The 24,194-nt window shown below is 40.8% G+C and overlaps 1 pseudogene; it reads right to left on the reverse strand.

Annotated features, from left to right (window-relative positions):
• Nucleotides 1-6,940: 6,940 nt before the first annotated feature.
• On the reverse strand, nt 6,941-12,537 carry LOC114692231 (annotated as a pseudogene).
• Nucleotides 12,538-24,194: the final 11,657 nt, after the last annotated feature.

Raw genomic sequence — 24,194 nt, forward strand, 5'->3', positions numbered from 1 at the left:
GAGTTGGAAGAGTCTTCATGCGATGGTAAATTGTGAGTGAATTCCGAATAAATGACGACAAATGCATAAAGTGTGGGATGTGAAGAATCGTGATTAAAAGCAAGCAACCATGAAATCAGAACACTCAACTCAAAGGATAAAATCCATAGCAAAGAAATAAAAACATGTCCACAAAACCTTTTTGGCATTACAAATAAAGGCAAGAAGGGCCAGTGGCATGGAGACCCTTCAGCTGGCGAGTGAGTTTGTGGGACAGCCACACAATAGAATACTACTCAACAATAGAAAGAAATGGAGTTTTGGTCCAACACCATGTGTTAGAAACCCATCAAGAAAGACTGAACATTTATAGGAAACTTCTAGAAGAATGGGGAAATTATAAAGGAAACAATTTAGGCTGGTGGGAAGGGCTGGGAAAGAGGGAGGACCCAGGGAGAGCATGACAAGCAAGGGATTTGAAGTTATTCTTTACGGTGATGAAATATTCTGAAATTGATAGCGTGACCATTACATGACTCTGTGAATATACTAAGAGACCCTGAATTTGCCCTTCAAATGTTTCCTGTAAACTGTATGGTGTCTTCACAAAGAAAGGGACAGGAACAAGAAAACTTTCTTCTCTATTTTTGGATACATAATATATATGTAATCTATTTCTATGCTTTTACACTGGGTCTAAAATGGAAGAAAACTGTCTGACTTCAAATATTTACAACTGCAAAATAAAATGTAGATGTTTTTTCTGCATGTATATCTGTGCCTGGTGTCCATGGAGGCCTGAAGGGGGCACTGGATATCCTGGAACGAGTTAGAGACAGTTGTGAGCCACCCATCTGTAGTGCTGGAAGTTAAAGCTGGGTTGTCTTTTCCTGTTTCTTTTCTCTTTCTTCTTCTCTCTCTGTTTCTTTCTTTTTTTTTTTTTAATTTGAGGCAGAGTTTCTCTGTGTAGCCCTGGCTGTCCTGGAACTCACTTTATAGACCAATGGCCTCGAACTCAGAGATTCATCTGCCTCTGCCTCCAGAGTGCTGGGTTAAAGGTGTGTGCTACCATGCCCAGATGAACTTGTAAGAACAGCAAGTGTTCTTAACCACTGAACCATCTCTCCAGCCCCAGCTGCATTTTCTGAAAGATGTGGTAGCCTTTCAGTGTAAGTGGACACAGAACTCTGGGATTGGAATGTCTTCATCATGGAGTATGTGACTGCATGTGAATCTGATGCACTGTTGTTTTCAGAAACTCATGTTTTCACATAGGGATTATTCTCTGTAAAGGAACTGATGAGTTGAAAACATGGTATCCACTGGCTGCATGTGTTCCCTTTCCTTAGTAGTTGCTGTAGCAAAGTAGGAAGCACCCTTCCAGATGAACATATCAAGGGGGTGGAATCACTGTTACAAACTAGAAAACCCATCATTGGTGGCAAGGGGTTTGTGATCATTGGAAATCAGCTCCTGTGAGAAACAGTCAAGCTTTGTGTGGGTGAGGCTATCATGAATGTTACTATCCAACTGCTGCAGCTGGGGCAATGAAGAATACCAGCTTGTTCAATGGAAAAAACATGCCTCTATCATCCCCAAATACATTATGTATGCCTACAGATGGTTGGAGAGATGGCTCAGTAGTTAAGAGTACTTGCTGCTCTTCCAGAGGACCTAGGTGTGGAGACCCACAGAGGCTTTCTAGAGAGAACTTACTCAGGGTCAGAGAATCTGAGCTTGCTTTACCCAGCCAGGCTGCATAATGAGATGACTTGACCACGGGTATGATTACTAGGTGTCTGGAAGGGTCTACACTTGGCTGTATGGTGTGCTTTGATCTTGCAAAGGGGAGGTCTTTTGCCTCTCCCCTAGGCATATTATAAAAAGCCCTTCTGAATAAACTTCAAGGCTGTTGGGTATTGACCTAGGCCCTCTCAAAGCTGTCCTGTGTCTCTGTCTTTCTCTTCCTCATCTATGTCTATCTTTCTACCTAATATTTCCTCATTCCTCTCTTCTACACCCAAGAACCCTTGATAGGTGGAGCAGGTTGGAGCTGGACTCCCACAGACTCCCACACCTAGGTTTGGTTCCCAGCACCCCACATGGTGGCTCACAATCATATGTAATAGCAACAGGATTCAAGACCCTCTTATGGCCTCTGTGGGCACCAGGCATGCATGCAAGTAAAAACACTCATACAAATAAAATAAAAATAAAAAAGAAAATCAAGTAAAAACACTCATACAAATAAAAATAAAAAAGAAAATCTAAAAATTCTCTGTATTTTGTACCATGCACATAGTTTCCTTTCTAAAACATGCACATTCACATACCAACACATTAGTGATCTGAAAATGACTGATGAAAACTGTCTGTGCTCTGGTTTTCTTTTGTGCATTTAACATCTGTTTGCTATGGTGATTTTGCAAAATGCAACCTTGTAAGAGTCTGGCATTTGGTTTTCTAAAAGCTGCCAGTTGGTGTTGTTTTCTTCCTCATAGTTTAAATGTATGCTTCACGAAGGGTTAATCCCACATCATTGGTGGCAAAAAGCCTAAAAGCAAATGTAGAACTTTTGAAAATCTATCCAAAGAAAGTAGCTGGTTACTGCTCAAGGACTATCACTCCACATGAACAAACCATAATATAACTGTGTAAGACACAGGAAACTTGTCACAGAGCAAATATAGTTTCTTCACACAGGCATAGACACTACTGTGAAGTGAATTTCTTTATGAAACACAGGACAAGTTTCTTTATAGTTGTAAAGCTAACAAGGCTGTGTTTTGACATAAAAAATGGCCCAATTAACATGTATTACAGTTCAATCATAAAACTCCTCATTAATTCCTCCCAGATTTACTATAAATGTCATTATTTCATTTTAGGGTGAGGTGACATTTCCTTTATGTGCCTGTGTGTGTATACATGCATGTGTAGGGGGCCCTGGAGGCAAGAAGAGGGTATCAGATGCCCTGGAGCTGGAGTTACAGGTGGTTTTAAAATAGCCAATGTGAGTGCCAGGAACTGAACTCGGGTCCTTTGGAAGAACAGTATGCTTAACCACTCAGCCATCCATCCAGACACTGAAATAACATTTTGTTAAACACTTCCATAATAGGGCCATGGACCTCATGACGATGTTTTGGTCAGCAAAGGACCATGCACACAACAGTCATGCAGGTTATACTGCCTAATGATATACATACATATATACATATTAATCAGATATATTATAGCTAATATTGATGAAATAAAGTCACACATTAAGGATAATTCATAGTAAGCAATTTATTACCTGATTCAAAGTCTGTTTTGCTTTCGTGTGCAGGATCCTCAGAGCCATGTCATATTGTTGGTTTTCAGTATCTCCACTATAAAGCCTGTCTTTTTCTGGCAACTGTGTCTTCACACTTTCACGCTCTTTCTTCTCTTTTCGCTTGACTGAAACTCTGTGGCTAAATATACTTAACTTAAAATCCGTTCTTTTGAAAACAAAATGTCCACTGCCTGACCTTGCTTTTCATTACTCTAACAAGTCAACAGCCTGACTTATTGTCCTAATATCTAGGTTTAAATACTTTATCTAGATCTCATGATTTCAATTTCTCACTCTAATCTTTTCCAGAGATCATATATATTGGGAAGGTAATAATGAAGGGATGTTTTCTTGACTGATAAGTTTCTGTTAAGTGGAACTTTGGTAGTTATTTTGGAAAGGCCATCTTGAAACTATTCAGCAATTTGACACATTGAAAATGATTGTTTACACATAATTTGGCATAATTTTCTACATAGCCCCCTAATAAAAACAAGTAATGGAAAATTATTTCCTAAAAGTTATTGCTTGCAAACAAGTATGTGAGTTAATTAGAAATAAAATTTTATTTTTATAAAACATTACATGTACCCCTCAAAGCTTTCAAACAATGAGCATATGCATATTACTAGAATTCAAGGCAAGACTAGGGAGTCTATTTTAACTTTTACTAATGACTTCAATTCATCTTATTATTATTTTAATAAGTAATTTAAAAATCAATACAAGATCAATTGATTCAATAATAAAAAGTACCCTGTTTTTTCAACAAATAAGTTGAATTTATTTTATCAATGAGAGAGAGATATTAAATAAATTAATCAATCATCTACTTTATTTAGTACAGATTAAGAACAAAGAACTTGATGATAGTTGTGACCCTGCACACCCTTGGGCATGTTCATAGGGAATGGGCCCAATGGCTGGTCAATCCTTATGAACAAACATTTATACCCAAACATTGGAGATTTTGTTTATCTCTAACAGGACTGGTTAGCAGACTAATTATCTTTGGGGTATTTTGGGGGGCTGTACTTCCTTAGCTAAATTCTCCCTTTTAAATGTCTCCTAAGCAAATTTATCAACAAATCCTTTATACTATCAATTCTCTTACCTTGAATTTCTTTTACATCATTCCTTAAAAAAAATACATGAAAAGGCCTGCCAAATTCTTATTGCTGAATAAGTAACAAGACTCCTATGTAGTAGGCTCCTATAGAGCCATTAAAATCGTGACTAGCAACAATATGCACCTAATTATTAAAAATATGTAGGGGCAATGGCCTGTTACGCTTTTTGCAAGGATTTCACACTTCACAAGACAAGGAAGTTTTCTCCTATTCAAAACCCCAGAGGGGTTGGTTACATAGTCAGCAGTTACATGAATCCTCCTCCCCAAACATCTAGTAGAAAGTAAGTCTTCATCAAAACCAATCAACCTCAAACTGCAGGGCTCTTCCCACTCCAGGCCTTGGGGATCTAACCTGGATCTCACCGGCTCTGTTTTCTTCTTCTCTTCTTTAGCTACATTGTTCCCAGTTTTCCTCGTATGCAGCTCCCAGGGCTCATCCTCAGTTTCTGTTTGCTGTCTGTTAGAACACAGGTCTGCCTCTGTAAGACAGTGGTCACTTTTTTTAAAAATTGAAAATAGATTTTTTTTTATACTATCTATTCTGATCGTGGTTCCCCTCCCCCATCTTCTCCCAGGTCCTCTCCTCTTCCCCACCTCTCCAATTCCACACCATCTTTCTGTCTCTTTAGGAAACAAGCAGGCAAATAAAGAGCAAGCCAAATCCCACAGCCTGCAGAGTCGCGCATCCTCACAGCTCTCTCTGGGATAGAACTAAGCAGTCTGTGCAGAGACTTGATGGCTCCTAATTCATGTTTCTAGTCTCTTCCATGCTCCTTGTCATGTTGAACTAAATCATGTGACGTGAAACTTCCTGCCAGATATCCCTGAAAGGATCATAACAGGCTGCTCAGTTTTTTCTCAGAGATCAGGCCTCAATTTCAGTTTCCTGACACAGAGCAAGCAGTTTCTGGGAGGGCCATGAACAAAGAACAATTAATCACTGATGCCCCTGCCAGCAGGGACAGGGAGATAGGGCCCACCAAGCCTGGGTCACTGAGCCAGCCCCCACAGTCAGTAGTGCTAGGCCAGCCAGTCTCCATGGCAGCTCAAGGACAAAGCTTAAGACTTGTCTAGGTCTGCCCAAAAATGGATAACTGTATTCCCCAACTAACCCTAGCCAATTAAAAATTACTAACATGATTACCACTTACATAAACCAATCCTGAGTCTGTTCCTATGTAGTCTGTAGACCCTAAGACCTCTCTTGCTTTACTCCCTATAAACACCCTGCCCCATTGCTACTTGGGGGTCTCTCCTGCTCTGCTGCTGCATCAGATGGGTGGAGAGGCCCAAGTTAACTCAAAACAATGTAAGACTCTACTTTTGCATTGGATTTGGTCTCTTGGTGGTCTTTGGGGGTCCGGACTCTGGGCACAACAATCCCTCCTCCTGTGAATTACACAAGTCTGATCTTTCCTTTCTTCTTGAGGTTTTGCTCAGGAAAGTGGTCTGAAGGCTGCTTATGACAACCCTCTCTTTCTCTATTCTCACTCTTTTGTTGTTGTTGTTGTTATTATTATTATTTTGGTTTTTCAAGACAGGGTTTCTCTGTGAAGCTTCGGGCCTTTACTGGAACTCCCTCTGTAGACCAGCCTGCTCCTAAAGACACCTCTCCTCTAACAAGGCTGCACCTCCTAATCTTTCCCAAACAGTATCATCTGGGGACCCCGTAATCAAATAGATGGACCTCTGGGGGCCATTCTCATTCCAGTCACCACACATGCCTTCTTCTATTGGTTCCTGCCTCACTGGACCTGAAGCTGGCAGTCTCCTGGGACCTACCTTGTCTCCATCTTGCAAATCTGGTGTTCAAAGTATATTCAATCATGCCTCGATTCTTATGTAGGTGTTAGGGATTAAAATTCAGGTCCTCATGCTTGCAGAAAGAATGTAACTGATAAAAGGAATGTATCCAAAATGTAGAAACAAAAAAAACTCATGAAGCTCAACAAACAACAAACAACCTAACTTAAAAATTAAAAGCAAAGACTTGGACTGAAAATTCCCTAGGAAGATACACTGATGAGAACTAATGCATCCTCATCACTGGTGGCCATTGCAGCCATTCTGAGATGCACAACAGACACCCACTGGAGCCCTCCAGTACTGTGTGTGAAGAAAGGAAGGAACGTGAATGCCATATTCTGTCGATGTAAGGGGCAACCAGCACAAATATTTTTAAAACAATTTGGCAGTTGCTTTTTAAAAGGAATATTTTATTTTTATTTAATTTTTTGTATTTTAAAAGCCAAATATATTGAAAAGAGACTGTGCTTACAATAAGTACACACAGTGAGAAACACCACAACAAAGCCAAATAGAAAAGTACATTTGAGAAGTTCAAGGGCAGAAGGGGTTCCTTTTTTTTTTCTCTAAAATATAGGAAGGAAAGGAAACAGATGTCACAATTACTTCCTCAGAGGAAGGTTTCTGTTAGTGGAAGTGATTGACACTGGCTTTTCCCTCCCTTGTCCTGGGCAGTCATTTCTTCCTTGGCTTCAGAGAGGCAGTTAATCTGCTATGTAGCGACCATCCATCAGAGCCACAATCAGGGCTGAGAGGATGGGATCACCCCATTGGTCCACCAAACGGAATTAGACTGGGCAGTAGTAATAAGAGTTCCTGAAGGCTTGGCTAACTTGGGCCATCTGGATGGAGTGCCCCTTCCCCATGATGTACATTTTGAACAGTTCTGCATCAGTAGAGTGCCCAACATACTCAAAGTTCTTGGTAGCATCACCCCGGCTTGTTTGCTCTCTTGGGACTTGATCCAGAAACTTGGTTAAGTTGTAGACCTTGTGGTATAGAGCTACCCCTGTGTTCTTGCTGGCTTTGTGTTTCTGAATCTCTTCCAGGGTGTAGTACTTTACAGCCCTGTCTGCCTGCTGGGACACTGCAGAACAGTGAGCCTCCTGGGCTCTGCAAATACATCCATGCCAGATGGTGTTCGGGTCACCTATTTTTACTTTTAGTTATGTGTGTATGTGTGTATACATGTGTGCTTATGAGTGTGTGGATATGTATGTACATGCACAATAGTGCAGTGACCTTAGAGGCCAGAAGAGGGCATTGGACCCCTGGAACTGGAGTTACAGGTAGTTGTGAGCCTCCTAATGTGGGTGCTGGGAACCACACTTGGTCCTCTACAAGAGCAGTGTATGCTCTTAAACATCTGAGCTGTCTTTCCAGCTCCAACTTGGCAATTCCTTAATACGAAATGTAAAGGACAGTAAAGAAGCTTATGGGCATTTGAGTTGTCAACATCTTGATTATATAATTAAATATGTGTTCAACATATGTCATCACTTACCAGATAGGATACTTTCTATATGTGTGGTTTATTGTTTCCAATAATACCTCAGTAAAGCTACTGAAAGCAGGAAGCTTGGAACAAGGAAACAGTTCTATCACCATAACCAGTGTCTCTGAAGGAGACAGAACACAGAGAGATGCCAGAGTAAGTCAGAGGAATGATCTTTAACCTCTTAGCAACCAGCAGGCATGGATGTGTTCTAAGCAAGGGGCTAACGTAATCAGACATGAATTACTAATGCTATGGGGCCGTGGTTGCAGAATAGGACAGGTAGGGTGGCAGGGAAGTTCCCAGTGCTACTTCAGCATTACAGGGAGAGACAACACAGTCTGCTGTGAACACAGCATAGGCCTTGGACAGAAGTAGAATCAACAAAAAGACTTGGAGTGCTGCTCACATTGAAGAAGAACAGAAGGAGCAATCATGACTTTTTCATGGAGAGTGTGTATTTTCTCTTGTTCTATTTTAATAGCAGACACACTTTGGGCTCTTAATCAGGAGCACCTTGTAAATGATAGAGTTAAGTTCCTAGTACCCACACTAGGCTATGCACAACTGCCTCTAATTCCAGCTTTAGAGACCTCTGACTCCTCTGGCTTCCTTAGACATCTGCACAGAGATGTATATACTCACATACATATACATAGTTAAAATTTAAAAAATCTTACAATAGCACTGTTGTTTGTTTTTGCTCTTTTGGGGTCCTGCCACCTAGCTCCCAAATAAATTATACATGGAGGCTTATTCTTAATTATAAATGTCTGGCCTTAGCTTGGCTTGTTTCTTGCCAACTTTCCTTAACTTATCCTGTCTACCTTCTGCCTCTGGGCTTTTTCTATTCTCTTACTTCTGTAAATATTACTCTTACTCCATGGCTGGCTGTGTAGCTGGGTGACTGGCCCCTGGGTCCTCCTCCTTCTCTGGCTACTTCTTTTCTCCCAGATTTCTCTTTCTATATATTCTCTCTGCCTGCCAGCCCCACCTATCCTTTCTCCTGCCTTGCCATTGGCCATTCAATTCTTTATTAGACCATCAGATGTTTTACACAGGCACAGTAACACAGCTTCACAGAGTTAAACAAATGCAATGTAAACAAAAGTAGCACGACTTAAAATAATATTCTACAGCATAATACCAAACACATTTCGACATGAACAGCACTGTAACACATCAGTATTTTATGGTTCAATGCTCAGCAATGTATACATATATTTCTGAAATATATTGAAACATCCCTAACATTCCATTCCATTTAAGTTGATTTCTTGGGAACGTGTCAGCCATGCTGGTGAGGGAAATGAGTAGGCTAACTGCAGATCTCCACCTCTCTGTCCTCTCCTCCAAATCCAATACCATAATCTAACCCTGTCTCTGTACTAGACCACCTGCTGCAGCCTCTCCCTTCTCTCTGCCTACATCTCCAGTAGGTCATGTAGATCTTCTCCAACCTTCCTCCGCACTCATCTTGTTATCCCAGCCCCTAATCCCAGTTCCCTATTCCCTGGGAATGTGTTAGCCAAGCCTGCCAGAGAAGCAAGTAGGCCAGTGAAGCAGGTAGGTGAGCTTTGGATCTTCACTCTCCCCACTCTCCTCTGAACCCAACCCAGTCTCAGCCCCAGCTCTGCAGCAGACTACCTGTTGTGGCCTCTTCTCACTATCTGCTGCCATTCCCAGGGGACTAAGCAGATTCTGATAGAGCACCCTCCCTGCTGCAGACTCCCTCAGCTTCCCCCAGCCCATCTTCAATACCCAAGACTAATACCCAGAAACATATATTACCCAGAGCCTCTGTGGCCACACCTATCAGGATCCTAGAAGAATTCCCTACCAGGTAATACACAGCCACCACATCCTTCTAAGAACCAGAGAGGGCAACAGAAACCAAGGAACATATCACCCACCCAACAAAGACAAGACCAGATATCAGCGCCTAGAATTACAATAGACACCAGCATAAAAATATAATCAATTAATAGCCAGGGTTGTATATCTCCACTAGAGCCTGGAAACTCTATCACAGCAGGCCCTGAGAAATGCAATATACCTGGTACACAATACTAAGACCTTAAAATAGCCTTTATGAATATGATAGGGGTCCTTAATGAGTAAATGAATAAATCCCTTAAAGAAATTTATGGAAACACAAAACACACAGTAGAAGGAAATGAATAAAACAGCTCAAGACTTTAAAGTGGAAATAGAATCAATAAAGAAAACTCAAACTAAAATAGAACTGGAAATGAAAAATTTAGGAACTCATACAAGAACCTCAGAGCCTCACTAACAGAATATAAGAGATGGAAAAGAGAATCTTAGGCATCAAAGACACAATAGGAGAAACTGTTACCTTGCAAAGAAAATGTTAAATCTAAAAAAAAATCCCCCCAAAATTAAAAAAAATCTCTTCACTGAATGCAAAAATAAAATAAAATACAGGTACAAAACATCAGGAAATCTGGGATACTATGACAAGATCAAATCTAAGAATAATAGGAATAGAAGAAGGAAGAAGAAACTCAGGTCAAAGGCACTGAAAGTATATTTAACGAAATTATAGAAAAAAAAAACCAAACAAACCCACTATGGAAATCAGTGTGGTGGTTCCTCAGGAAGATGAGAATCCATCTACCTCAAGATCTAGCTATGCCACTCTTGGGCATACCCAAAGGATACTTCATCCTAGCATAAAGACACTGGCTCAACCGTGTTCATTGTTGTTCTACTTATAATAGCCAGAAATGGGAAATAAACTTGATGTACCCCAACAGAAGAATGGCTAAAGAAAATGTACATTTACACTATGAAATATTACTCAGCCATTAAAAATTGAAATCATGAAATTCACAGGTAAATGGATGGAACTTGAAAAATTCATCCTGAGTGAAGTAACCCAGACCTAGAAAGACAAATACGACAAGTATTCCACTAGCTGTTAAGTCAATGATAAGCAAGTTACAATCTGTAGAACTGAAGAGCGTAGCTATAGAGTATGGGACTGGTGTATGGCAGATAGGTCTCTCTGAGAAAGCGAAATAGAATAGGTAGTTATGCATGAATTCTGGCTGGGGGCAAGGGGTTGGAATGAGAGGATCAAGTGGAGAGAGGGAGGGAAAAGGAGGATAGGGGAGGGAATATGGAGAGAGACACCTGAAAGTAAGGGCCATTTGAGGAGTAGTATGGAAACCTAACACAGTAGAAGCTTCCTAAATATATGCATACATGAAGGAAATCTAAATGAAATCACCAAATGATAGGGGAGACAGAGCCCCAACGGAACATCTCTTATCACCAAGTGAAGCTTCTAGTACCAGGCAACTAGTACATCTAGTTGAGTTGTTGGCCATAGGGATCCTGTGAAAATCCCCAAACAATCCAGGCTGTTGCCAAGATGATAGGTTGCTCTACACAAACTGACAGCAAGGTCTCAATGCTGAAGATGACACCTACATAACTCATTGCACATGGAGAAGTTGAGCTGGTGCCTACTATACAGAGCCTTCACTCACGTTCTAGCATCTTTGGTACAGGAAAGTACCCATGAAGGCTATCAAAGAAGAAATGTAAACACTAACCCAAGCACAAACCCTTTGGCTACAATGGTGTCCTGCCTGCAAGACACACCAGGGCAATGGTGGCACAAAGCCTGTGTGAATTACCAACCAATATATGATTTGACCTAAGGCCTACTCCATGAATTGGAACCCACATTTGACATTGCTTGGGTAACTAAGAACCTGAGACTAGATGGCCCAGGGACCTAGGGTAAAACCAATTAATACTGTTCTAAAAACAAACAAACAAACAAACACAACAATAAAATGACTCCTAATGATACTCTGCTATACTCATAGATCAGTGCCTTGTTCAGTCATCATTAGAGAAGCTTCCTCCTGCAGCAGATGGGAATAAATATAGAGACCCACAGCCAGACAATGTGCAGAGAGTGAGAGACTTTGAAACACTATTGTATTAAATTTTATTATTATCCCTTGGGAGCCTACTTGTTTTCTAAGAGTGGATTTTGATAGGAGAGGAGGTACGGAGGAACCAGGAGGAGTAGAAGGAGGAGAAACTGCAATCAGATATATTATGTGAAGAAAAAAAATCTATTTTTCAATAAAAAAAAGTTATTTGGATAGCAACTCAGTACCATGATAATGAGGGCCAGGCAACTCACCATCCTCTGAGCATGGCCCAGACAGGTGACTTAGGTCATGGGCGTCTTCCATAGCATTCATTTCTCTTCCGATCTGTAAAACAAACCACACTAGGTCACAGTGTTCTCAGATAGTGATCTAAGCAGCAATGTGGGCACTTCTGGAAAGGACTGATTTTTTTGTCAAAGGGTAGCTTTATCACTGGCTTCTGGTTCTAATCTCTCTTTCCAAGCAAATGTCTTTACCTTACCAGGAGGTTCTACCCTTCATTTTTTTATTTGATGTGCACGAGTGTTTTGCCTACATGTTTGTCTGTGCATAAACGTTAAAAACCATGTGTGGTATAGACACTGCATTGGGTCTGGCTATCAGATAAACCGGTACGGAGCCAGTCACTCAAGGTCTGATCTTCGGTTTGTTGGTTACGCTGAAATTTGTTCCCTTTCTGCTTGATAGGTGGCTAACCCCTATGCTAGCAGACACGGAGCATTTGCTCAACCCCACCTGCTGTTCCATCTCTTTTCCGTCTTGCAGTCTGTGGGTTTCTGGCACCTAAGTTGGTAACTGAAGTGACAGTGGGACCTGCTTTGAGGTGGTTACTGTCTTTGGGTTTCATCTCCTTGATGAGTTCCTTCATCCTCTCCCTAGGCTGCCTCTCTGCTGTCTTCAGCAAATGGAGACCCCTGTGGGAACACGATTACTGTGCGCCCTGGCAGTTAACACTGGGACGGTGCCCACAGGGTACTGCATGCAGCGAGGCTGGAACCTTTGCGGCATTGTTCAGCCTGGCTTTAGCAGTTCTCACTCTTTTCCTGATCACACTGTTGGTGGATTCTGCTGGTAGAATGTGGAGCTGTCCTGGGGCCTGAACAGCACCTGCAGTGGGTGAGGTCTGTGACATTTCTACTCTCTTCAGTTGGCTCTCCACCTGAACCTGAAAATTCGCTGCTTCCAGACCCCTTTCTCCCACAGAGCAGAGCGATTTCCTGGGCTGATTTTTCCTAGTGGTCAGAATGCACTCCCTTGATGTCATTCCTCTTGGTGAAACCATATTCGTATCTCACACAGGTATTCTGTTTCCGAAGTCTTCCTTACTATGACCTTGTTTGTACAGTTGGGAAGAGCTTCTGTGAGGCCACCGAGGCTACTGCCCCCTGCAGAGTGCCCATGGAGCCAGGTGTGGTGTGGGCAGTGCTGAGGGTGGTATTGGGTGGTTGCCAGGTTACGGTGATCCTAGTGGGCAGAAGCTGTAGCTCCTCCCAGGAGGATGTGATGAGGCTAGACTCTTGCCCACTGTAGAGGGCTGCCTAGGGCACTGTGGGGTGTGCTCTGTTCCCACTACCAAATATGGTTTTGATTTTAGCAATACCTTGTGCTTTTCCTTTGATTTTCTCTTTGCAGGCCTGAAAAGGAAGAACATAGAATCCTTTCAGACAAATGGCAGTTGTAAGATGAATTGCTAACCGGTCTTGTTAATAAAAAACCTGGAGCCAGATATTGGGGTAAAAACTGAGAGACCAGGGAAGCAGAAAAACGTCAGCCAATGTTCTTACTACTAGAAATCCTCAGCCAAAGAGAGCCATTTCCTGTGTACTCACACCTATATCTTTCCTGTGTCCTGCCGTCTCACTTCCTCTCTCTGCCCGGCTATATCACTTCCTCTTTCTGCCCACCTCTGTCACTTCCTGTCTGTCTGTACAGACCTCCAGACCTCTATGGTTAACTGGTGCTGGGAAATAAAGGCATATGCCACCATGCCTTGCTCTGTTCCCAGTGTGGCCTTGAACTCACAGAGATCCAGATAGATCTCTGCTTCCTGAATGCTAGGATTAAAGGTGTGTGATACCACTGCCTGACTTCTATATTTAATATAGTAGCTGGCTTTCCCCTCTGATCTTCAGATAAGTTTTATTGGGGTAGACAAATAAAATATAACCACATGCAGTTGTCATTAATCTCTCCTGATCATGAAGTTTACAGGCTGTTTGTAGTCATTTTCTGAAAGGCATTTGAGTGTAAACAGAAAATCAACTTTCTCCATTTCCAGAAAAAGTAAGCACTGCTGCTACCCCTCCCTTCATGGGGTGGTTACAGTTTTTAACCTTCCCTTATGGGGTTGTTGTTATTTAAACTCCAAGTATCCTTCACTCTCAGGAGATCAGCTGCCAACTCAGACTCCTCAGACACCAGTTCAGTCCCAAAGTCTCCAGAAGACCATTTTTCATGTCCTCCTTTCTCTTCTTTTATATTGAAGGCAGAACCACTAATTTAAAAAAATCACAAAAGACAATACATTCCAATAATTTTATGGACTAAAGTTATAAAAATAATGCTGTAAAATCCCGACTCTTTCCCATCTTACTTCACTTATTAATTAAAAGAAGTTAAAAAGTAGCAGCTAAAGATGGGGAAATGACCCAGGTGGTGGTGGCGCATGCCTTTAATCCCAGCACTCGGGAGGCAGAGCCAGGCAGATCTCTGTGAGTTCGAGTCCAGCCTGGTCTACAGTGTGAGATTCAGGACAGGCTCCAAAGCTACACAGAGAAACTCTGTCTCGAAAAAAACAAAACAAACAAACAAACAAACAAACAAAAGACAGGGAAATGGATACTGCTTGCTTAAAGACAGATGCCATGTAGGCCTGATGCAGTGCTACATGCAAGAGCTGGCACAGGAAAACTCTGAGAACAAGGAAGGGTTTCCAGAGGACACAAACTACCAAGAGGAGTCCAGTAGGAAAAAACAAGGGAGAAAAACAACTTTTAGAATAGAATGTAAACGCAAAGATTAGAACTGGTAGCTTTCCCAGTTTGGAATAGGGGGCGTTTGGGGGGCGAGGTAGGAACCTAGTGCAGTGGAAATTCCCTGGAATCTATGAGGTTGACCCTAGTGAAGTCTCCTAGTAATGGAGGATACAGAACCTGAACTGACCATCTTCTGTAAACAGATAAGGCTTCCAGTGGAGGGACTGGGACATCAACCCAGTCACAAAATCTTTGACCTACAATCTATCTTGCCTACAAGATATGGGGTAAAGGTGGGACAGAATTTGTGGGAGTGGCCAACCAGTGACTGGTTCAACTTGAGGCCCACGCCATGAGAGGAAGCCCATGCCTGACTCTGCCTAGAGGTGAAGGAACCAGAGTCTGGAGCCCAGAGACCAAGGATAGGACCAAACATGATTGGCATTAAAAAAAAAGGCAATGAAATGATTCCTAATGATATTCTGCTATACTCATCGACCGGAGCCTAGCCCAATTGTCACCAGAGGCTTCACCTAGCAACTGATGGGAGCAGATGCAGAGACCCACAGCCAAACATCAGGCAAAGCTTGAGGAAACCCAAGGAAAAGGGGGAGGAAGGAGTCAGAGGGATCAAGACACCACAAGAAGATGGCCCACAGAATCAGCTACCAGGGCTCATAGGGGCTCCCAGAGACTGAAGCAGCAGTCACAGAGTCTGGATGGGTCTGAGCTGGGTCCCCTGCATGTATGTTGTGTAGCTTGATGTTCTCATGGGGCTCCTAACAGTGGGAGTGGGGGTGTCTGACTCCTTTGCCTGCTCTGGGGACCCTTTTCTTCCTATTGGGTTGCCTCATCCAGCCCTAATAAGAGAGGATGCATTTAGTCTTATTGTAACTTGCTATGCCATGTTTGGTTGATATCCCTGGGAGACTTGTCCTTTTCTGAAGGGAAATGGAGGAGGACTGGATCTGAGGGACAGGGGAGGTGGGGTGGAGGAAGGAACTAGAAGAGAGGAAGGAGGGGAAACTGCAGTTGGGATGTAATATATGAATAAAGAAAAAAGAAAAAAAATAAAACTGAAAAAAAGTTATGAACACCTGAAAAGAAAAAAAAATGAAAAAAGAAAAAAAGTAAACTGGCAGTTAGGTATTTTCTAGAAACTTGTGGAACAGAAGCGAGTAACCAGAAATGAATGCCATGCTAACCTTGAGCACTAACTACATTGAAAGTCCAAACTCTGAGTCTAAAAGCAATGACCCTTGGACACGGGCGAAATAACTAGATTGGGGCTACAATTTTGGTTTTATTTTTGAAAACTGTGATCAGTCTAAGTGAAGTGTAAAAATTCCATGAAAGAGGAGTTGGGGAGCAACGCAGAGGTTAAAGCACCCCAGAACCCACAACGCCAGGTGGGCGTGGAGATCTGCCTGTAATTCCAGCCTCCGAAGGTGGAGACAGGGGAGCCCCAGAGGAAGATGTCTTGAAAACTGACCATACCTGTGAGCTCTGGGTTTGCTGAGAGATCTGCCTAAAAATGGATTATCAATTGAGGATGATTCCTGACACCAATTTCTGGCTTCCATACTCATGCATAGACACTTGTGAGAAGGAGCATCACCACACGTATGTGCTGCAAGTACAAAGCATGCAGCCATATGCATGCACAACCCCCATCCACATATAAAAACGGAGAAAGAAAAACATTTAGTGTGAAAGAAATGGGAAACAGCTTGTGTAAAGTTTTACTTTAAAAATATTCCTAGACCCACAGAATGGAAAAAACCTTACCAATTATACATCTGATAGAGGGTTAGTATCTAGTATATACAAAGAACTAAAAAAACCCGGAATATGAAAAAAAAACACTCAATTAAAAATGGGTACAGAACTAAGAGGAGAGTTCTCAAATGATGAAACACAAGTGGCTGAGAAACACTTTCAAAGGTTCAGCACCTAGCCATCAGGGAAATGGAAATCAAAACTACTTTAAGATTTCATCTTACACAAGTAAGATCTTATGGCTAAGATTAATAAAACAAATGATAGCAGATGGTGAGGATGTGGAGAAAGGGGAACACTTAGCCATTGCTAGTCAGAGTGCCAATTTGTACAGCAACTAAGGAAATCAGTGTGGTTGTGCCTTAGAAAGCTGAAAGTAAATCTATCTCAAGTCCAGGCATATACCCAAAAGACTTAGATCCTACCACAGAGAAACTCGCTCACTCATGTTCATTGCTGCTCTATTCATAATAACCAGAAATTGGATGGAAACATCTTAGTTGACAAGCAACTGCTGAATGAATAATGATAATGTGGTACATTTACACAATGGAATATTATTCAACTGCTAAAAATGAAATTATGAAGTTTGCAGGTAAATGGATGGAACCAGAAACAATCATCCTGAGCCTGATAACTCTTATTTGTGGATATTAGCTTTTTAAACTTTAGATATGTATGTTTCATTTAGAGTAACCACAGAGGTTAGGAGCTTGTAAGGGACCAGGAGGGAGGAGAGGAGCTTCCAAGGAAGGGGAAATAGAAGACGGTGTTATAAAGAATAAAAGGGAAACTAGACTAGGAGGTTAAATGGGGAGGGAGATGGGAAGGTAGGATAAAGGAAGGAATATGGGGACAACTAACAGTGAAGATCTTTTGAAAAGCTGTATGAAAACTTACTTTTGTAGAAGATCCCTAATATATATGTGATTATATTATATATCTACAGATATGATATATATTATATAATATGTCATATATATGAAAGGAGTTTAAATGGAGTTACCATATAGTGAGGAGACAATATCACAACTAGACATCACATGTTACCAAATAAAATCCCCAAATATCAGAAATAGGTTGCATCTTTTTGATTCATTGGCCAAAGGGGTCCCATAGATCCATTCAAGCATTACAGCCTATTGGCGATGCTCCACAACCTGACAGTAAGACCTTATTGTTGACATCACATACTTATGTCATCAAACACGGAGAAATCAAGCTGGTGCTCAGGGAAGAGCTTCACCCTTACTGACTAATATTCATGGCCACCAAGGAGAAGAGTAATCATCAGCCTCATCCAGCTACAAAGTCTGCTACAATAGCAACCTGCCTGCAAGATACACCCGCTAGCGCATAGTGGCACAACTGTTATGGGAGTAACTAAACGCTTTTTAAACGATTTGGGTTTGAGATCCACTCTATGAGATGGAACCCATACCTGACATTGTTAATGAGGCCAAGAACTCAGTACTAGAGAGGTTCATAGACCCTGGGGAAAAACCTACTTCTGTTTTCTGCTTAAGGAACATAGCAATAAAACAACTCTTAATGACACATTTCTATGCCCACAGATCTGTGCGTTGCTCATATGCCAACATATACAACTCAAAATAAAAATATGATGATTTTATTTGAAAAGAAAATGATTTGACAAATTTCGTGTATTTTTAGCTTAGTATCTAACCTATTATAGAGTATTGAATTTATCATCATCCCATTGTATTCCTTCATTTTATGTGTATGAGTATTTTGTCTGCAGACATGTGCTAACAAATCAAGTAGCTCTCTTTCATAGGTCAGGTGTTCCAAGTATCTGAACAAAATTAGCTTAAGATAGACCATCAAATAAATGCTTTAGATACACTTTAATTGTGAAGTAATCCATACATTACAGATCTAAACTCACTTTGCATGCACATGCGTGTGTGTGTGTGTGTGTGTGTGTGTGTGTGTGTGTGTGTGTGTGTGTGTATTTTGTCACTGTAGCATAGGCTGGCCTCAACCCATGATCTTTTGGGTTCAGTTGAATGCTGGAATTATAGGTATAAACTGCTACCTCCAGATAATCTCATTAAAAAAATGGCTTCATACTGTAATACTTTTGGCTACGGTAACCTATTTCCTTTATTAATGAGTATTTATACTACCTATAACTTTATAATAATCATATAAAATAACCTTAACCTACTTATGTACATGTACATAAATAATTTTTATAAATATCCTTAACATATATTGTGTTTTTATGCATATATTATATTAAATATATATTTAGTTGTTCTTGTTACATGTGGTTATATAACAAATATTCTTTTTTTTTTTTTTTTCTTTTTTTTTTTTTGGTTTTTTCGAGACAGGGTTTCTCTGTGTAGCTTTGCGCCTTTCCTGGAACTCACTTGGTAGTCCAGGCTGGCCTCGAACTCACAGAGATCCACCTGGCTCTGCCTCCCGAGTGCTGGGATTAAAGGCGTGCGCCACCACCGCCCAGCAACAAATATTCTTAACGCATTAAAATTTCTTTACATTTATTTTGCACACACACATGTGTATGCATGCATGTGTGTATGTACACAGATGTGTGTATAGGTGTGGGTGCATATGTGCATAGAGGCCAGAGGTCAACTTCAGATGATGTTCTTTTTTTTAAAAGACAATGTCTTCCATTGGGCTCTGAAGCTAGACAGTTAGTCTAGGCTGGCTGGCCAGCAACCCCAAGGATCTGTTTGTGTCCACTTTTTCAGTGCTGGGATCGCAAGCATATGGCACCCTACCAGGCCTTTTCCTTGTGTGCTGACATCACACTCAGGTCCTCATGCTTCCACAGCTCGCATGTCTCTGCAACTGTCTCTCCAGCCTCAAGTCTGAATGTTTTGAAGTACACTCATTAGGCACTTCACAGAGTGACTTTCAGTTAGGATATGTCTGAGGTTCTAAACAGCTAAGCATGGTTATAGTTTTAGGAAATGAAATATTTGTACTTGGTCCCCAATTAATAGAATGGTTTAACAAGGTGCATCACTGGGGCTGGGCTTTGAGGTGCCAAAAGACTGTTGCTATTCCTAGCATGCTTTTTCTCTGCCTCTTGCTTCTGGATCAAGCTGTGAGCTCTCAGCTGTTCCTGCCACCATGCCTTTGCTCCACCATCATGGACTCCAACCCTCTGAAACCATAAGCCCAACTGAACATTTCTTTATAAAGTCATATTGGTCATGGCGTTTTGTCACAGCAATAGAAAAGAAACTAAAACAGAAGGCTTTTAAAAATGTATCTTGGGGAACTAGTGAGCTGATGCTTATTGCCACTCACATATCTTCTCATGATGTGTTTGTCTAATTATTCTTTATCAATAAAAATTTGGGATTCAGATATCAGGGTAAGAACCTGAATGATCAGAGAAGTGGAGAAACCACCAGTTACCTCCTCTTCTTTTCCATTCCTCAATCCCAAAGGGCCAAGATCCTCTCTAAGCCCCACCTTACTACTTCCTCAGTCCTCCAAAACCTATACTGTTAATTTTGGTCAGCTAGTGGCTAGTTCTGCCCTCTGATTCAAAACAAACTTTATTGTCAGAATGCAATCAAAATATCATACAACATTCCCTCCTTTTTGTCTAAATAAAAAAAGGAAGGTTTTAACTTTAACATAGTAAAACTATATACAATAAATAAGTATAGTAACTATATACAAATACAAACAGGTAAGAATTAAATTAACAAAGTCCAGTCCATTAGAACTTGGCAAATTCAGAGAAAATACTCCATTATCTATCCTATATTGGTGAGTCCAAAGTGTTGTGCCTAATTCACTTTCTATCATAACTTGTATCACCAAACCAAAACCTTTTTATATCTCTCAACCTTATACACATTACACCTCTTTTGTGAGTTTCTTTTCTAAATTTTGTAACAAGGAAAACTATAACTATCTAGTCTTCAACTCCATCAGAGACCTGAGAAGGATATAAAATAACCTGAGTAAACAGAAAGTGTAGAGCAAACAACTTCCAAAACTAAGGAATGACAGAAACAGCTGGCTGCCTGGACAGTCACCCAAAGTTCTTCTGTAACATTGGAACATCCCATCTTTGACCAGCAGGCCTAGAACAACTGACAGACCTTTCTATGAATCAGGAATTTTGAAGGACTGTCCCAGCTTGTCTTGGCAAAGTTGGACAGTCAATTTCTTTTGAGTCCTGCTTGTCCAACCTAGACAGCATACTGCCAGCAGTCAAGGCAAGGGCAGTTTCTTGCCCAGTGGCTAACTTTTGTCACAAAGAAAGCAAACTCCACATGGAGTTTCTTTGATGCCTATTATCTTCTCTGAAGTAGATTGGTGCTGCCAGGAGCAGACATGTCTCTTGTCATAAAAACCCTTATATTATTAAAACATCTTAAATGTATATTCTATAGATCTCTGAAGTATTTGAAGATCACATATCTATCTAAAATGTATCTCTGTTTGACCTTGAAAACATACCTAATGTGACTACAAGTTCTTTTGTGATAGGTGGCTAACATTAACCTGCATTTCTTTATTATCTTAAATAGTTTGTAATAATAACCTTTAAGGAGTAGAAATTTATATTACATTGTTAAATGAGCTGCATAGGTACAATACCTTAAACAGGAGTAGAAATGTATGCACAGTATGTACTAACAAAAGTAACCTTAAGCCGGGTGGTAGTGGTGCATGCCTTTAATCCCAGCACTTAGGAGGTAGAGGCAGGCAGATCTCTCTGAGTTAGAGGCCAGCCTGGTCTACAGAGCGAATTCTAGGACAGGCTCCAAAGCTACACAGATATAATGGATTCTACAGTTGTGTGTGTGTGTGTGTGTGTGTGTGTGTGTGTGTGTGTGCACTTTCATTTGGTTATTATTATAGTTTGGTTTTTGTTTTCTTTTTTGGGGCGTTGCTATATTTTGTTTTCTACATTTGGTTTTTTTATTTTTTTTATATATATTTTATTTTACAATACCATTCAGTTCTACATATCAGCCATGGGTTCCCCTATTCTCCCCCCTCCCACCCCCTCCCCTTACCCCCAGCCTACCCCCATTCCCACCTCCTCCAGGGCAAATCCTCCCCCGAGGACTTCGATCAACCTGGTAGACTCAGTTCAGGCAGGTCCAGTCTCTTCCTCCCAGACTGAGCCAAGTGTCCCTGCATAAGCTCCAGGTTTCAAACAGCCAACTCATGCAATGAGCACAGGACTTGGTACCACTGCCTAGTTGCCTCCCAAACAGATCAAGCCAATCAACTGTCTCACCTATTCAGAGGGCCTGATCCAGCTGGGGGCCCCTCAACCTTTGGTTCATAGTTCATGTGTTTCCATTCATTTGGCTATTTTTTCAATAATTGAGTAAAACTGAAATTTATTATAAGCCACAGTCGTCCTAGGGACCTCCATGCTATATATATAACCTCTATGGTTCTATGGGTTGTGGTCTGATTGTTCTTTATTTTATATCTAGAATCCACCTATGAGTGAGTACATACCATGACTGTCTTTCTGGGTTTGGGTTACCTCACTCAGGATGATTTTTTTCTAGTTCCATCCATTTGCCTGCAAATTTCATGCTTTCATTGTTTTTTTCTGCTGAGTAGTACTCCATTGTGTTTATGTACCACATTTTTTCCATCTATTCTTCCGTTGACGGGCATCTAGGTTGTTCCCAGGTTCTGGCTATTACAAATAGTGCTGCTATGAACATAGCTGAGCATGTATCTTTATGGTATGAATCAGCATTCCTTGGGTATATGCCCAAGAGTGGGATGGCTGGGTCTTGAGGTAGTTCGATTCCTAATTTTCTGAGAAACCGCCATACTGATTTCCACAGTGGTTGTACAAGTTTACATTCCCACCAACAGTGGAGGAGTGTTCCCTTTGCTCCACATCCTCTTCAACATTGGTTGTCATTGGTGTTTTTGATCATAGCCATTCTAACAGGTGTAAGGTGGTATCTCAGAGTCGTTTTGATTTGCATTTCTCTGATGATTAAGGATGTTGAGCATTTCTTTAAATGTCTTTCAGCCATTTGTGATTCTTGTTTTGTGAATTCTCTGTTTAGCTCTTTAGCCCATTTTTTAACTGGACTGTTCAGTACTTTGATGTCTAGTTTCTTGAGTTCTTTATATATTGTGGAGATCAATCCTCTGTCAGATGTGGGGTTGGTGAAGATCTTTTCCCATTCTGTTGGCTGTCTTTTTGTCTTATTGACTGTGTCTTTTGCCCTCAAAAGCTTCTCCATTTCGAGAGGTCCCATTTATTAATTGTTGTGCTCAGGGTCTGTGCTGTTGGTGTTTTATTTAGGAAATGTTCTCCAGTGCCAATGCGTTCAAGAGTGCTTCCTATTTTCTTTTCTATTAAGTTTAGTGTAACTGGATTTATGTTTAGGTCTTTGATCCACTTGGACTTGAGTTTTGTGCATGGTGACAGATATGGTTCTATTTGTAATCTTTTACATATTGACATCCGGTTATGCCAGCACCATTTGTTGAAGATACTTTCTTTTTTCCATTGTATAGTTTTGTCTCCTTTGTCAAAAACCAGGTGTTCATATGTGCATGGATTAATGTCAGGGTCTTCAATTCGATTCCATTGGTCCGTATGTCGTTTTTTATACCAGTACCAAGCTGTTTTTATTACTATAGCTCTATAGTAGAGTTTGAGGTCAGGGATGGTGATGCCTCCAAGGGTTGCTTTATCGTATAGGATTCTTTTAGCTATCCTGGGTCTTTTGTTTTTCCATATAAAGTTGAGTATTTTTCTTTCCAAGTCTGTGAAGAGTTGTGTTGGGATTTTGACGGGGATTGCATTGAATCTGTAGATTGCTTTTGGTAAGATTGCCATTTTTACTATGTTAATCCTACCTATCCATGAGCACGGGAGATCCTTCCATTTTCTGATATCTTCTTCAGTTTCTTTCTTTAGAGATTTAAAGTTCTTACCAAAAAAGTCCTTCACTTGTTTAGTTAGTGTTATCCCAAGGTATTTTATATTATTTGTGGCTATTGTAAAGGGTGATGTTTCTCTGACTTCTTTCTCAGCCCTTTTATCATTTGTGTATAGGAGGGCTACTGATTTTTTTGAGTTGATCTTGTATACTGCCACTTTACTGAAGGAGTTTATCAGCTGTAGGAGTTCCCTGGTAGAGTTTTTGGGGTCACTTATGTATACTATCATATCATCTGCAAATAGTGAAAGTTTGACTTCTTCCTTGCCAATTTGTATCCCTTTGATCTCTTTTTGTTGTCTTATTGCTCTAGCTAGAACTTCTAGTACTATATTGAATAAATATGGGGAGAGTGGACAGCCTTGTCTTGTTCCTGAATTTAGTGGTATCGCTTTGAGTTTCTCTCCATTTAATTTGATGTTTGCTGTTGGCTTGCTATAAATTGCTTTTATTATGTTTAGAAATGTTCCTTGTATTCCTGATCTTTCTAAGACCTTTATCATGAAGGGATGTTGGATTTTGTCAAAGGCTTTTTCAGCATCTAAGGAGATGATCATGTGGTTTTTTTCTTTCAGTTTGTTTATATGGTGTATTACATTGACTGATTTTCGTATGTTGAACCATCCTTGCATCCCTGGGATGAATCCTACCTGGTCGTGATGGATGATTGTTTTGATGTATTCTTGGATTCGGTTTGTCAATATTTTGTTGAGTATTTTTGCATCAATGTTCATGAGGGAGATTGGTCTGTAGTTCTCTTTCTTTGTTGCATCTTTGTGTGGTTTGGGTATCAGGGTAATTGTAGCCTCATAAAA

Source organism: Peromyscus leucopus, chromosome 1 (genome assembly GCF_004664715.2).
Source record: "Peromyscus leucopus breed LL Stock chromosome 1, UCI_PerLeu_2.1, whole genome shotgun sequence".
NCBI classification, from domain to species: Eukaryota; Metazoa; Chordata; class Mammalia; order Rodentia; family Cricetidae; genus Peromyscus; species Peromyscus leucopus.